Source organism: Ostrinia nubilalis, chromosome 1, assembly GCF_963855985.1.
Source record: "Ostrinia nubilalis chromosome 1, ilOstNubi1.1, whole genome shotgun sequence".
Lineage (NCBI taxonomy): Eukaryota > Metazoa > Arthropoda > Insecta > Lepidoptera > Crambidae > Ostrinia > Ostrinia nubilalis.
In genome coordinates, this window is record NC_087088.1 from 925,113 (window position 1) to 937,472 (window position 12,360).

Below are 12,360 nucleotides of genomic sequence, written 5' to 3' on the forward strand. Positions count from 1 at the left end.
CACTAATCTCGAAGCCCGTTCCCTTCAATCTTTGCGCGGTTTCTACTACTTGTGACACATAGCTGGTCATGGATTCACTGGTTTCTAACCGGATGGAAATTAATGTCCGTAATAAGCTGATTCTTCGAGTGAACCCGGTGTCATCAAAAAGTTGCTTCAATTTTTTCCACAACGCGTCAACCGTTTTCTCAGTCTTTATATGTACGAATAACGATGGATCGATGGTCATAACTAGCTTGGCTTTAGCTTTTGCTTGCTCACTGTCACTCAAATCCGATGAAATATTGTCCAAATCAACGCCTTCTAACACCATAAAGTTTTTCACGGCGAACGCCCAATCATCAAAATTTTCTCGCCCCTTTAATTTTGGGACATTAACTATGTAACCGGACGACATTTTTAACGAAAAACACTTGATAAACTTTAGTAATTCTTGGAAAATAGCGGGACTGGGCCCATAACCTATTAAAACACGAGATGCCGTTACAAGACTGACAGTTTTATTTTTTAATATTATAGACCACAGACAAAATCATAGAGCATCAATCTAAACTCTAAAGTATACTATGGAATGGAGATGTTATAGTATTTAATAATGTATTTTGATAATATTCTAACAGTTCGGAATCGAAAGTAGAATCGATTCCATAAAAAAAATTAGGGTCAAATTTTTACCAAGAAAATATTTTAATTACGCCGTGTTACTTAACTCTATTAACAGAGGTGAATGAACTATCTACGTTAACTACTAACCTACTCATAGTGTGCTCATAGGCGTGCATGCCTTGCAATCAGCGTGTGAAAGGTCAATACGTTGCCAGAAATGCGTAAAAAAGAGATAACAAATGCGCGGGGCGAAAACAAAAAGAGTGAATATCTTCGTAAATAATCCGCGAAAATTAATTTTAATAATTTACATTATTCTTTTACAATAAAAATAAGTGGGGGTGTCTGAGGTTTTGCGCTTATTAATTAACACGTTGTATATAAGCTATTAATTCATTTTTTATTTTACTTTTTTAGTCTAGGTTCTAATATAATGTGTAAAATGTGTTTTATGCCTGCATGAAACTTAAAACATTAACTTAATACCACATAGCTTTAAAGTCTCCTTTAGTAACATGATTTAAATTCACAGCATTAAATAATAAATGAAGTTACCAATTTTGTTACCTTTCTCTTTCGGCGGAAGACGCAGGGCGACGTGCAAAGGTCAATTTAACTTTAATGGCTCATTAACGGTTAATAGCCCATTAAAGTACTTGATTAGATGTCAAGAGGGTTAATATTTAACTGACAACCAGACCAATGAGTAACGAAAGCAATGGCAGTGGAAATGGTTTCCACAGACTTACATAGTTCCTCTACGTTATACTATAGATACCTACTTATATCTAAAATGTTAACTACGCAGCCTTTTGATAACATAAAAATAAATAAACTAACTAATTCTAGTGACTTGTCTCTTTGACGAATAAACAAGAATTACCCACTACCTAGAATTTCTAAAAGTGAACCTGAAGTGGTTCGTTAGTGTTATTTGATCAGCTACTTAATGTAGGTAATTTTGTAAGCCTGGGTCTTCCTAACATAAATTAATAGTAAATACGTTAGTAGATATAATATTTTTGTAAGACATACCAATTTCAGACAGTATGATTAAAAGATTGCGTAATCTGCCTTTCAAAGGCGTACCTTACCTACCTTTATAAATAATTCTGCATCATCATAAAGGACATTGTCAGAAACGGCCTCAGATTCCTGGGCACAGCAGTAAAGTATCAAAATTGATCTCTTACTTTTTGAATACATAAATATTAATTAGATTGTAATGGACACTTGAGGATTAGAAAATGAAATAATAAAAGTCTTTTATATGTATTCCATAATACTATGACGACATCCGGACATTTTAGGGCGTGGCCTGCTCCATATCCTATGAAGTTCCATAATTTGTGTCGATAAAATCTATGTAAAATCGGCACAAGGCAATGCCGTACTTCATTGTTAGGAATCCACGTAATAGTGATGTTGATTGCGGTCATCATAGACAATAAGATACCGATCTTGTAAATAAAATAAATCGTCCAAATTGCTACAGTATGACTAGATTTTAATTAAAAGTTAAAAATATATTGCACGATACTACAAGAAGCTATCTAATGTGTCCAACTGGTCTAAAAGGTCATGAATAAAATAAAAAGAATTGTGATCATAATACTGATATTGACAATGACATAAATATGGGATCATCTTTAATATATCTGTAACAGTTTCAAAATCCGATGAAAAATCCAATGCCGCTTAAAGTGAGAGAAATGTCTAAAGTTCTAATAGAATTGAAAGTTTTATTCACTCAAAATGCTTATAACAATAATTGGTAATACATTTCAAATATTAAGTACCTTTATAATGTATCGATAGAACCAAAATGATGTCCTCTCAGCTTGGAAAGGGAAAACCCAGGATTGGGGGAGCGCTCCAGGCAATTTTCAGAACATTTCATAGGTGGTAGTAAATAATATTTATTTTATTATTAAAATTGAATATTTTGATATTGATAAAATTGAATATACCTTTCGATTCAAATACCGAATATTTTTCAATCGATAAAAATTATCGAGAATTGTTAATAATATTCAATTAAAAGTTGTTCAATCCCTAGTCATGCATAGACTAAGACGGTAACCATGGAGATAGTTAGTTTGGTAAGTCACGTGTTAAATGTCAAGAGTGGAAAGTAAACATAGGATTCATGTTATTTATTTACGTGCAAAATGTAAGTAAGTAAATCATAAAAGTGGAACGCCGAGCTATTTCCAAAACCCGTCCAATATTATAATACAATTTGGCTGCGACAACTACAATACAGAACATCTCCCAAATCGATGTGCATACAATATTATAATACAATACTAGTAAGTAAGAGGTTATGATAACAATATTGCTATCAATAAGTTTATAGAATTGGTCCGCCAGGAATAATTGTTCTTACATAAAGATTTGTGTCATTTAGAACCTAGAAAGTATTTTTTCGGCACTGTTGATCTAACGGCGAACAATGTATGGAGAAAGAACATTGTCCTTTGATATTTTATAATGAGTTAAAAATCTACTCTACAATATTTTACGACAAATAATGCTTTCCTCCTATTTGTTAATAAAATATTTATTTTAGGTTTAATTAACGAACCCCTTTTCGTCGAATCGAGAATCATTCCAATTAATGCCCGCGGAATGCCGTCCGCCATCTTTATCGGAAAAGCACTCGTGATTTAACTACTTTATAAATGCATTTACATTATAATGAACGCTACTTTTTCAACAAATTCAGCTTCACCTTAACCCGGGGAAATCTCATTTATTTGTTTAATGTGAAATTAAAAGTTATTCTTGTTTTTGTAGACTCCTCCGGCGTTCTTAATTATTCGCAGTGCGAGAGCTCTAAATAAAAGTTTTTAAATAGTTTTTAATTGAAAAACTGTTTACGGCTGGGATGTTACGCCGGGTATACACTCTAGCAGACTGGCTATATTTATTTATGGACCAATGGTCATCGATTGAAGGAGATCTCGCCTTGTCGTAAGGCATCGGAGCGAGCAAAGTTGCTAGCAACCGTTAGAAATAAATTAAATTTCTGATAAGCTTATTCGATCGTAAAAGAGAATTAATTTAAAATCTAGACTTTATAAATTAGTTTTGTCAACTGTCAGTCAATATAATCAGATGCGCATAGCAAGCAATTAGCAAAATTATGTTAATATTCATGTAATTGAAGTCTTCATGCTTAGCCAATAACTGCATTGAAAACACCGTCTTATTCATATGTTATGTAATTTGCCTTAAAACCGACTGTTATTAAAACTGTTTTCTTTTATTTGCATACATTTTTTGATAGGTAGACAGAGAATATTGTAAATGAAGATTTATTTGAAAGAATTTTCGTTGCGGACCATCCTCACAATTTCCGCCAAGTGTATAACCACCATTACAGTTGCAGGATCCGTGTTAAATATCAGTTGAAGTTTAGTTAATTACCAAGTCATTCGTTGGGGTTTAATAGACCAACTTTGGGTCAGATCTGCTCCAGACAGAATGTGTTGCAGTGCTCTAAAATAACTTCGGACTTGAGGTTTTCTTTGATAATATTACATTCATTCTGTTACTCGTAGTTGTGTATTTGGCTTCTATTGTAGGGATTTAATTTCGTCGAAGTTACGAGTTGGTTTATAGTTCCAATGTCCGTTTGTGTTATTTATAGACTCGGAACAAAGTTGCAGAGATTATCTTACAGAAATAATCAATATCTACCCACCTACATATCCTGAAACCGCTATTGCTTGCAATATTAAAGTAGTATTTATTATCTTCCCTTAATACTTTTCTTTCATAACTAGACATACAAAATACTCGCATGATCAGTGTGCTATGAGGTTATGATATACTTACGAATATTAATAACATAGAGTTGTGTTAATAGAACTGTAAATGCAATGTGTTACAGCAATATTACGGGTCTCTATATTTTTCTATCCCGAAGCTCGCTCGAACGAGGTGTTGAAAATATCTAATATCATTTCCACACAGCTTTTGAGTGGCGAATCGAGCTTTCGGCCAAAACGCAAACGGCGAACCTCATCCGCGCGCCACACCACCGTGACGTGCGGTAGGTTCAACTTATGGGATTGAATAATATTGCTATCCATGATCATCATCATCATGATTTTAGCCATAGGACTTCCACTGTCTAAAATAGACCTCCCCAAAGTTTTTCATAATGACCGGTTAGTGGCGAACTGGCGAATAACGGTATAATGATGACGTCCTTCGCTGCGTTTTTCGGTCCGTAGTCCGTACAGCCTACAATACTGTCGATTTTATCTTATTACTATCTTGAACATTAAAGATCTCAATGGTCACCCTGTAAGTACTCTGTGTTTGTTTATGGACCAACTTGGCTTTTTTATTCGATTAAAAATTTTCAGGACATTTTTTCAATTTAGACGGTTTTGACGATCTTTTTAAACCTGATGCAATAATGTACATAATCGATTTGGCATTGGAATATTTCGCCAATAGCAGAATGAGTAGAGCAGAGACCGAGTAATTTTTCGCTACTTGAATGTGATAAAATGTAGCAAATTTGCGCAACACAGTGGCCTAAATAATATAAGTACCTACAGATGGTTTGTGTGGTAAGTGGTAAGGCTACTGGACCCACGCCCATGGTCCTGGCAGGCTGCCCGGCTCGCACTCGTGACTGGAGATAGCTTGATAGCGCGCGTTTTTGGAAGAGAGCTCCACGTTGATAAAAACCAAATGCAATGCTCGAGTGTTAGTCGGACGCTGATAGAGGGCTACAAAAAAGAATCTATCTAGTTTTAGTGAAGTCCCATTCTTGTGCACTCGTGGAGTGGACCATTGAGTGCGGTTTTGACCTGGTCAGTCCAGCGCATGGGCGACCTGCCGCGCGCTCTTGTGCCCTCAAACTTCACCTGCACGACAAGTCGTTCAACAGAAGCGGGAGGAATGGCGACGGATTGTGAGGCTACCTTGTGTGACGACCACGACCACTCTGGCAAGAGTGTAGCGACGAAGAAGAGAGAATTCCTTTTAATTCACTTCACTTTGCGAAGCTCCGACTGGGTCAGTGTAGGTAAAGACAGATGGCTCAATTGACAGCGCTGGCTTTACTAAATTAGAGAAAATGAAACGGAGAATCAGGATAGACGTAAATAGTATAAATAGACTTGGCTCAGATGTCTAGACACAGTACATAATTTAAATATTCAAATATGATATGCCTATTTATTATTATTTGGCGTGTTAGTTGATTGTTTGTTGTTGTTTGTGTTGTGTATGTTGTTTCCCACTCAACACTTCAAAACCTTTTGGCATTATCTCCAGCCCAATAGAACACAGATGATGTTTTAAGGATTAGAACTTTATTTTGCAGCTGCGAATATCGATGTAACTAACTATCGATTACAAGCCACCGATACTTGTCGGCACTATAGGAGTAATTAAACAAGTCAATGCAGGCGTGTTTGCCGCGGGAAATGAAACTTCCGACGCACAGCGCTCGCGGCCAGCACTAACCTGGATCTAACTGGCTGATGCTAATCTCACGATTTGTGTACACTCTTAGTTTAACGGACATTACTCTTGTTAGAAAATATTTTATATTGCAAGTAGGTTTTAAAAACTTTTTTATACGTCCCATTATTAAATAGGTATTACTTTAACGCTACCACTGCTTTGGGACAACAAATGGGTGAGTGCTGAGAAGAAGCAACGCAAGAAACTCAGTCACTACAATCCCAAGTGATGTGCAATTGAATTTTGGCCATTAGAAAATAATCGAGCCAAACAACACTCATAATCTTTTAATATTCTATTTTCCAAGTATAGAAATCCTTGTGATACGATGTACTTACTTGATGGAATCGAAACTTACTTCTCTAAAGTAAATGATATAATAATGTAGATATGTAGGTATGTATAGTGTGACCGGTAACAAAACCTGATTGAGAACATCCGCTGTAGGTATATCAAGGATCATTGTACCAGCCTAGCCTAATTGGATCCCCCCCTAATTCGGCCCTTCGCAAAATCTGTTGTAAATCGTAAAATTTGCCGTTACGATTACCTCCTGGAATTTTATCCTTCTCAATTCAATTTCCTTTTTCATTCTTCAAAATCATAAGGATCGATTCCTGGTTAGGATAAGAAATTCAGTTTTTACCCGACTGCGACAGAAGGAGGGCTATTTACAAAACCTTTTTTTTATGCATAACAACCCAAGTAACACGCAATCTGTATATTCACTGAAGTTAAGATTGATTTACGTTTTAAAGTCAGACTATCACTTTAAATCAGTTTTGACTTAGTTTAAATGCTTTTGAGTAGAATGCGGTAAAATTTACAATGCATGAAGCTATTATATGGTCTAAAAAAATTAAGTTAATTGGCTTATAATCATACTAAAACATTAATTACTTTTAATATACAGCACCTTTAACAGCTTTTACACTAACACAAAGGTTAAAACCGTATATTAGTAAATAAGAAAACCTAATGCATTAAATAAACGTTGTCGAAATATTCTATAGTGCATTCAGATATATTAACACATTTTACAGATTGAACGCATTTTTATGATCTTTTCTTATGCTTATTTACTGCTCAGCATTAGCCAAACATTTACTAAAGTTTTAGCTCTGTTATCTTCTTATTTTATTGTTACTTTAAAGCTTTTAGCACTATTTAGATAAATTAAAAAAATATTGTATTACTTTAGGTCATAATTTGGCCATAAAACCACGAGCCGTATGATTATATTCATTTGTGCGTTAGTAGGTCCTGTATATTCATTAGAAAATTTATGTCGAACGTGTCACGTTATTGACATGAATAAACAGTGGAAAAAGACTTAAGGCCGGGTTGCACCAACTTACTTTAACAAACGTCAAAAATCTGTCAAACCCCATACATAAAACATCGGTTATCGTCATAGTTACGGTCAAAGTTAGGTGGTGCAACTCAGCCTAAGAGAACAGGTGGAGTAAAGAGAAAGATAAAGACGGAATATTCAAACTTTATATTTGGTTTAAGAAATGCAAAACGTGTTCCAAAAAATGATACACCTCATACACAAAATACAGTACAATCGGTTGTTGTGTGAGTCAAGAAGTTCCGTAGAACATTCCTTCATCCCTTTCGGTCGTTTGCACTATTTTAAAAGGCATCTGAAAAAAAAAAAACAAATAAGCTTATTTATGACTTAATTTGTTTCGGTACCCTGATTAACACTAAAGCAATCCATTTTTATGACGTTTAAACCTAATGAACATTATAACATACCTAAAAAGTGTTACAGTAATGCTAAAGATATCACTTAGATATTTTATATGTAGGTTGAATGACTTAACCATTTTCTTTTTACTATAATAAGACTGACAACATTAAAAGACACTAGTTGAAAGTTTAAAACATTAATATTATCTGACGCCATTTGCTTTCTGTTTTCTCTAACATAGAAAATAAAATTATAATACACATATGCATGAAATACTACTTATTATCCTTTTCTTACAAGCGGAGTATCGATAGAAGCAATTTTATAAGTTAAAATTAATCAAATCGTTAAAAAAATCACAAAAAGTGTCATATGTCGATTCTAAATTTGTCCCTATTTTATTAAAAAAAGGATTTCTGTGAGGGCGCGTGAATTATAAACCACAAACATATATATATTTTCACATAAGACTAATACTCCCAGCTCATTTTCATTCTTGAAACAAAAAAAAGATACTTACCTTATGATAAATTATTTTAAATAAAGACATTAAAACATCTCCTCACAACACCATTGCACTGCAATACTCTAAACGAAAAATAATCAAATCGGACAATAAAATGCGAAAAGTTTTTTCGAATACTTTCAAACAAACAAAATAAAACGTTCAGCCTTAGAATAAAACGTAACTTTGGCATTGTAATTCTGAAAGCTGTTTCAAAGCTGTACTAACATCTAATAAAATGCTTTTTACATTAGAATATGCTGTCTAACAACTTTACTAATGTCTGTCTTCAATAACATTATAAGCGCTGGTTAGCAGCACTAATAATATTTAATAATGCTCAAAGCCGTATTATTTGGGGCCCAAATTGCGCTTACAAGACACTTATAGACTTTTATACGGCTGATATAGTGCTACATATGCTGCTCATATACTGCTCTGCACGTAGGTTCATGCTGTTGTACGCTTCTTATAATTGTGTTTTGTGTTACTTGGGAAGGCAGGTATTTGATCACAATCGCACCTGATGTTAAGTGGGATGCAGTCTAGGATGGACCTGTCCCTATGATAGCATAGCATTGGGGTTTGGGGTGTGCTGTTCAAGTAAGCATACCTATATATCTTATTTGACCTGACTAATATTTTTGTAAGCAATAATAATAATAATAGATTACTAGGTTAACCCTTTTCCATAGCGAATAATTACAATTTGAAGGAGTAAACTAGGATTCTCGTAAAATACCTGAGACCAAACTCTGTCATTTAAATGATGAAATAGTGCCATAGTTTCTGAACTTCATAAATTATAATTTCTATTGTAGCAATGTGATTATAGTTTCCAATTAGTGTACATAAATTATTTACAGTGAAAAGGCACTTTCGTTATAAATTGATATTAAAATTGATTATTTATATTTGATAATTGCTGATTGCGAATTTGTTGGTTGCTAAGCCGGGTATAGGTAGAGGTTACGGGTTAATACTTATTCACAATCTATACTATAGAGAAAAGATTTTAATTTTTGTATGTTTGTATTGAATAGGCTCTGAAATTAATATACCGATTTGAAAAATTCTTTCACCATTAGAATCCAATTTTTTTCTGGTGAACATGAGCATACTCGTATATTTTTTTCATCTGAATTTTTAAAATGTTTGTTAATCTGCCGGTGCGAAGCCGGGGCAGTCCACTGGTTTGACATAACTCAGAAGCCTAAATCCATAATAAACCAGTCTGAATCGCAAATCACTTCAGATATTTAGACTGATTCGCATAACAGAAGCGGTGGTTGGCATTGCCTAGTAGGTATCCAATATCGATAGCTATGGAAAAATAGTAATGTTTGTGCTAGAGTATTACTAAAGTTCGTGGTTAATGAAGTATCACAGAAACTGCAATCGGAATTAACAATGAGGATTAATTAATAATTCGTTAGTGAATTAATTACAAAGGTTTAGTGGTGTGTTTGTAATGGAAATATGTTGGTTTTCATCAGTAGAATGACAGAATGACACTCACTAAATATAATATTATCTTTGTGAATATTTTGATTTAAAGCGTTTATTTTGACATTTACTCTCCTCTCTAATTTTCCCAAATCTATTTAATTCAATAATTTTGTCAGATTTTTAAAGTTTAATAATTTCTGCGGTTTTGATTAACATTGTTCTTATGTGTACCACACCTTGGTGTGTTTTTATAACAAACTAGCGGCCGCCCACGACTTCGTACGCGTGGATCCCGTTTTACCCCCTTCATCTATCTTACGCGGTTTAGATTTTTTCATACAAATGTTTTTTCCCGCTAACTCCCGTTCCTGTGGGAATTTTGCAATATCCTGTTGTAACTAAGCTTTAAGTTTACTAAGGTACCTGCATGCCAAATTTCAAGCGTCTAACTTAAGCAGTTTAGATTTTTCATACAAAAGGATTTTCCCGCTAATTCCCGTTCCCGTGGGAATTCCTAAGTATACTATAACCTGCCCAGGAGTAAGAAGAATAATTGTACCAAGTTTCGTTAAAATCTATCTATATTTATTAAAAAATATATGGAACATACAGACAGACAGACAAAAAATTTACTGATTGCATTTTTGGCATCAGTATCGATCACTAATCACCCCCTGATAGTTATTTTGAAAATATATTTCATGTACAGAATTGACCTCTCTACAGATTTATTATAAGTATAGATAAATATTAGTTCAACTATCGCAATCTACAATGGCGTGCGCGCGCGCCCCGCCCGCGCTAAACTCTGTGGAAAGCGCCCCGCCCGTTGTTTATCGAGCCCCGATAGCGGGGCAATGCGCACATTCGTTACCCTGGCCCCGTTGCCCCGTTGCAATGGGGCAACATGAGCGGCCTTGCCGACCGCCTGCGTGTGCATAAACTGAAGGTGCATAGTGAAAGACGCGGACAGGATAAGGCTTTTTTTATCCACAACGAGGAAGCTCTTGGCCTGCCGTAAGACTTTGATGGTAAGTGATGATCAGGCCGAAGGTGGAAGCGAGCTACACCCGGAATCCTCAACCACGGAGGAACTGGCTATCTTATCTCTAACTTCCGGAACACAACAATGCTGTTAACGTCGCCGTTATGGCGACTTAGGTAAGATGGTGGCAGCTAGCCAGGCGGATTTAGAATAAGCCCTACCACCAACCAAACCGAATAGAAAAATCTGCCCCCACTGGGAATCGAACCCGGGACCTCTGCGAAGCAAGTGGTCTTACTACTAGACCACAGAGGCGGTTTGCAAATTCGCCATGCTGTAGTTACACCTGCAAAGAAATGCCAGCGGGTCATTCTTTCGAATAAAAATATATTTTATCCCGGTCATTTGGTATCTTGATAAAACGTCACCTAATGTGATCATAATAAAAGAAATAACGTACTTCAAGAAAGCTATTAATAGCGTCTAAAATCGTTCGGAGATTCCAACCTAAACTAGGTATCTTCAGTATCTTTCCTTCCATTCCAAGCCCAACATATTATTCCAGTGACCCCCAATTTCCCATGGATTAACGCTATCATTTTATCAGCAAGTTATCTGGCGCTTATATTTGTTTTGCGTTTAGACGCAGCAGTTGTTGCTGAAAGCTCTCGGAAGGGGCGTGGCGCGGGCGCACGCGATTCCTTGCCCTGTAATTTGTGCAGGCGTTCATTAATCGCAGAAAGACTGAATTAATCGTGTTTATAGGCGTATTCTTTTAAGGGAATGTTTTGGTTTACACTGGATTGCAGTCTAGATCTGGAAAAAATTAAAGCCTGGCTTTAAGAACTGGTTGATAATTGAATACCACTTCGCAATAAGGATTGTTATCAGGCTTACGGTCTTATGATACGATATATCTCTATAATATCTCTGTTAGCAGGGGTACGCCGTGACAACAGAGGGCCCCCGCTGAAAATCAGTTTTAAGACAAGCCCTGGTGTCTTGATGTACGCTGAGCGGGTGCCTTTTTGTCAGAGGGGCACAAGCAGTTAATTGTCCACTTGTTTATTTCTCTCTGTTTTAATCTAATGTCTTGCCTGCTTGTATACCTTTCTTGCAAATAAAAAGTTTTCTATATACACAACCACACTCAAGAATAATAATATATTTAAAAACCTGTGATTGATATTGTATAGTGCAATAAATTATAGATAGACCAATCTTTTAAAAAAGCCTTAAGTCTAGTTTCAATCGAGTTATGAATGACGTTTCGTAATACAATCTAAGTTTCTATAATAATTAAAGTGTTATGTCAAGATGGCAGCCTCAAAGTGAAAGTTAAAAAACTGTAACTTTCTCGTGGGCTGTTTCAATTTAAGTTGCGACACGGGCTGATTGTCTAGCTTGTTTGCCTTAACTTAAACTAAACATAGTTACATATAGTTAAAAAAAACCTTCCTAGAAAACGAGCTTAGAAACAAGTCTGATAATTTGTTTGGGAACTAAATTGCTAAATAACGAAAAAGAATTTAATTTAATGCCGGAATAAGGTCTAAATTGTATTATCGTGTCTGTGACTGTTTCTGTTATCAGGACAATGTTTCATTGGGCCGCTTAATCAAA

At 35.3% G+C, this 12,360-nt stretch overlaps 1 long non-coding RNA gene across 1 annotated transcript; it reads right to left on the reverse strand.

Annotated features, from left to right (window-relative positions):
• Nucleotides 1–7,585: 7,585 nt before the first annotated feature.
• LOC135074732 (uncharacterized) lies at nt 7,586–8,795 on the reverse strand. The gene is made up of 2 exons (XR_010257888.1): nt 8,319–8,795; nt 7,586–7,748 (listed from the first exon to the last, which is right to left on the reverse strand). It is a non-coding gene; the product is annotated as an uncharacterized LOC135074732 (long non-coding RNA).
• Nucleotides 8,796–12,360: the final 3,565 nt, after the last annotated feature.